Consider the following 5,279-nt stretch of genomic DNA (forward strand, 5'->3'; position numbering starts at 1 on the left):
TCTATATTCGTTAATGCAGCGATCATCAATGCAAAGACTTCTGGGAAATTTCTAGTGCATTTGATTTTGAAATTGTAGATTCGAACAGCACTAGAAAATGGTGAACGCACTATAGTGAGTATTCGGACATCACTACCACTCGATGATGTCATCAATAGTCACTAGTCAATACGTGGAGTTGCTAGTGCTCGGAAATACATATAATTGGTTTATAACTTTAAAAAGGTTGGGTAAGGGAAGAATTCATAAGAAAATATATCAGCTAAAGAAATACACACAACTTAGATGTTGCTGATATTCATGAGTTTTATAAAACCATGTTTTTTTTTAAAGGCAGGTTCTCAGCTTTCTTTTGTCAAAGTCTCACTGATTAATTTGGCTATTTTTGTATTTAGTTTTTGTTTGGTTTGAATGAATTCAACAAGGACCGCATGGCGGTGAAGTAGTTAGCGCTCTGACCTCTTAGCGAGAAGGTCCTGAATCTTTCTTTGTGGAGTTAGCATGTTGTTCTCGTCTATGCTTAGGTTTTCTCTCAAGTTCTGTCCAAAAACATGCTTTTTCATAAGTTACTCTAAATTTTCCCAAGGTAAACATGTGAGTGTCTGACCCTGCAACAGACTGGTGACTTGTTCAGAGTTTACTCCGCCTTCACCCGACACTCGGTGGGATAGGCTCCAGCAACCCTGTGAAAATGGACGAATTCAACACTTTTCCTTTACACATTTCAGTTGTTCTTTTATTTACTACTTGATAAGATTTTGTGATTCGGTTTATTCGGTTTGTTCAGTCCAACACTTTAACGAGCTGCTCACCAAAGGGTTCATAAGAGGTCGAGGTATGAAGATTGATCACGCACTAATGTGGTTTTATATGCAAATTATTATGATAGCTGCTGGGACCATTTTCAGAGAACATACATATATATTTTAAAAACAGAAACTTGCAGGTTATGGGTCGGTCAAGCTGTGGGTGTCTGGAAAGGCTTAACATCAGAATCACTGGCGTGAAACGGTCCGAGCAGACGGAGCATTTAGTCTGTGTTGTCCACCATCACAGTTGTGTTTGTTCAAGTCCCCCCTGGAGCCATCGAGCTGAGTTATTCTACGATCCAAAGAGCCAGAGCAGCATCAGTAAAATTTATGGACAATTTATAATCGATGTGCCCATTTGATCTCCCTCTTCACCGCGAGGAAAACCATCTGAACAAACAAGCAATAGTGTGGGGTTATTGCATTAACACAGATTCCTCTCCGCTGCTGCTCCCACTTGCTCCAAAAGACCTTTTCAGAATAACTCAAACCGGGATCACGTCGAGACTCCCATCTGAGGGAAATGTCCACATTTTCCACTCGGCAAACTCTGCTGCCTTCCTTCTGTGCAGAAAAGACAAACACAATGCACAGTTAATCATCACAACTGTTTGTCTGACAACATAAGGATGTTCGGTAGCTTTTCATGGATGAAAGAATGTGGCCCACCTCACATTTAATCATCTGTTGGTCTGCCTAAAGTCCAATTTAATAGTTGTGCACTTTCACTTTTACAGGAGAAGTCCGCTGGATCCCTCCTCTGCCCTGAGGACAGGGAGTGGACCCTTTCGTGCCATGCTGAAAGAGGCATGTCAAAGGCTATTTGTCATGGTAAGCGGGCATGTGTGTAAGTGTGCGCGGGGGGGAGGGGATGACTCAGATATGATCATTTCTTAACTCATAAGATGGATCTTTAGAGGTTACATCCTTTTCTTCATCCTATTACTGCGATGTCCACGATTGTGTTGCTTCCGAATGGATGCATCACCAAAGTTCTAGGTTCTGGTTCTAATGAACCAATGACATGCGTGTTTTGCTTAGTTTTCCTCCTCTAACACCTGATTCTAATTCAAGAACGATGAGCAGAAATGTTGCATTAGCTCATCAGCGATGGAGAGAAATGAGCTAAAGTCATTTGGATCGAGTGTCAGAGTGGGGGGGGAGTAAACCCTGCAGGGACGCTGACATCTTTAGGGGCCAGGATTTACAACTACATACCTAAACATCTTTACAGACACAGATGGACTCACACTCAGCTTAAACAATGAGTTGAACTCGTATCAAAATGAGGGGGAAAAAAAGATTTGACCATTTGTAAAAATAAATTTAAATATATATGTTCAGGTAATAATTTACAAAGACATTTTAATTCTACAGAGCATCCTAAAAATAGTGGAACCACATTTGTATTGACAAGAATGAAGAAGTTTGGTATGGTAGTACCACCACTTTAGCTCCAGAGCTTTAATTAAATTCATTGAGAAAGGGACAATGCATATTAAAGAACATTAAAACAAATGTAAATAGTATAGATGCAGACTAATTTCTATCTGGAGTCCCTTGGCAGGTTGATGCCCAATAAAAAATAAAACATGATAAAACACAGGTAAAAGACAGCATACCAAATAATACAAATACAATACAGAGTTAAATTTAAACATATAAACAATTTTTAAAATCAGAGCTTCTTATTGCTGGTCATTTCTACTATAATTTTCTGCTGGTTTTTTTCTGTTATGTTAAAGTTTATTATTATTGGTGTAATAATATAAAAATTCTCGTGATTACATTCTTTTGACTACAGTTACTTTTACATAATGAAAATAATTCCAGCTAATTCTGAAGGAGAGAAAAGCAGCCTTTTACAGTAGGTAAGTTTTAACGCAATTAACTGATTCTGTTGCAGAGAAAAGCAGCTCTGCGTCTTTATGCAACACTTTACATTCATAATGTAAAGCCGTATTTCTCCATGTCAGAATCAAATGATTCACTGATCGGTATGTCAAACAGCATGTGAGATTTAGGTGTGAAAGGGTTAAACCCTTTTTTGGGGAGGGTTACCATTGACTGTATATGAGAACTGGAACAAGTGAGTGGTCCCATAGAAAATTAAGACTCGTTTCCACTGAGCAGTCCGGTCTGGTTAGGAGTAGTACGGTACGGTCCAGTGTATTCTGGAGAGCGTTTCCACTCAGTTAAGTCTCGCTCTCACTGAGCGGTTTTGTTTTTACGGCACATGCGTAGTGTAGACCGCTAGTGTGTCATTGCGTCATTGTAATGCGACGAGTAGAAAAGTTGAAGTATTGCTCAACATAAAGTGTTTTTTACCGACTGGGAACTTTTCATGAGGACTGTCATTCTGTCTTCAAAAAAAGCGTGCACTCCTTCCTCCATCAGTTAAGTGCGAGAGTGCATCTCTATCTAGAATTTGCAGATTTCATCCATAGTAAACTCCTGCTCTGAATGATAATCATCCTCTGAAGTTATCAGTATATTTTCGAGCTGCCTCTGAGTCCGCTGATGCCATTTCTCCATGCAGGCTAGCTATGTGTGCGTGGGCGCCTGAGGGTGTGTAGCAGACAGTCAAGTGTGCTCGTCATCTGCACTCCCCTCCTGTGAAATTCCTGCAGCACCTTTGGAAGCAAAAAATTCATACAAGTGTCTTGAGATGTCACAGTTTTTGTGACAAATTGGAGGAGTCACATAACTGAAAAAAATCTGCGAATTAGTGAAACTGCATATTAAAAAACACGAATAAGCGGCGGAAAACTAACAGGAATTTGCTAAGAAGAATACCACTAAAGTGGAAAACAGAATCGCTAGCTTAGCGCGATATTAGTGCTTGCTAATGTCGTCATCACTTTCTGCCAATCAACAGGTAGCTACAGCAGGTTTGCCCCAACTGACCCGTTCCATTTTTCTATGGACCTAAAGCCAATGGAGGTCCTCAAGAGGTATGGGTTGGAACTGGTTAATAGGTCCGTTTAACACTGGAAACGCCCAAAATAGCAGACCGTAGTGCACCGTACCATACCGGACAGCTCAGTGGAAATGAGGCTTTACATTTTACTGGCTCCAATAAAATTAAGTCAATTCAGTCACCCTTTTTTTTTTGCGATGTGGAAGCTGCCATGTTGGAGCCAAACGTCAAAAATTCTATGACAAAAACTCTCGCCAATCAGAAGTTAGCTTGTTGGGAGTCAAGACCCTTCCCATTTGAAAGTGGGCTACACAAAATCAATATCAATCAATATCATCAACCCTGGAGTAAAACTGAGCGACATTTCTTCTTCTTTTGAGTTGCTGACACACACACCCCTAAAGTGCCCTCTAGTGGTTGCTGCTATATTGAAAAAAGCCACATATGAGTTGCACCTGAGTGTAACTCCCATCCCCGCCAAGACAAGCTAAAAAACATGCAAGTTATAACCTGAAAAACACGGTAATTGTTAATTATAATTATAAAGAAAACAAGCTGTTATAGACATTTAATACAGCACAAAAAGAGCCAAGCAATCAAGAAAAGGAAGAAACACAGCTGAGGTAAGCTCACTAAAGCTCATTTAGCTAAAAGGAAGATGAATCCCATCAGACACATTGTTGAATGAAGGAAATTGGGGGTGAAGACGAAATATTGTTCGAAACTCCAAATCCTTTCAAACCAGACCATCAGCCTTTGATAGAGCTGTCCATCCTCAGTTATCGACGTGCTGCCAAATGACAAAACACTGTAAAGATGCCAGGCAGATGCACTTTTGAAGGATGACTGCAGAAGTGAAGCGAAATGAAGCATAAGCCCCAGGGATCAATATACCTCGCCGTAAGTCAACAGGAGGCAATCACACACGCAGAACTTTCCTTCCTTTCTGAGAGGAAATGTTCTTTTCATAAATATTTGGAGTTTGCTAATTGGAAGAATATGTGGGGCTTTAAACACTACCTTTTATGGATTCTTCATATCTACCCGCTTGCTCAGCGTCATGAGGATGTGCTTTTATGTGCACGTTTGAAGAATATGTGTGCACGTCACTGTTTGCATTCACAATGAAAGTCTGAGGAAATGGATGATTTTTTTTAGCTTTAACCTGCGTGGATGCAAGCACACTGTTGTATTGGAAGAACTAAAACTTTATTGATAAAGGCGTGAGAACAGACATACAAACATCATGATGCAAAGTTTGCTTTTTAAGTGGCAATGAGCGATGGAGACTCTGGTGCCCTTAAAAATAAGCATGAAGATCTAAATCCTGCTTTTATTACATGTGTCTTGCTAAATGTGTATATGTAAATGAATATTTACATAAAAAATTGTTTAAAAGTCTGAATTTTGGTTTGCTGTTTTTGACAGATATCCTCTAAATGTCCATTTTAAATCATACAAAGTATTGACTCCGCCCACTTCAAGGATGTACAAAAAATTGGTGACTGAGTGGGAAAAAATTGTGCTTTCTGGAGGGCTCTACCCATAAG

The sequence above is a fragment of the Oryzias melastigma genome, linkage group LG12 (assembly GCF_002922805.2).
Source record: "Oryzias melastigma strain HK-1 linkage group LG12, ASM292280v2, whole genome shotgun sequence".
Taxonomy (NCBI): Eukaryota; Metazoa; Chordata; class Actinopteri; order Beloniformes; family Adrianichthyidae; genus Oryzias; species Oryzias melastigma.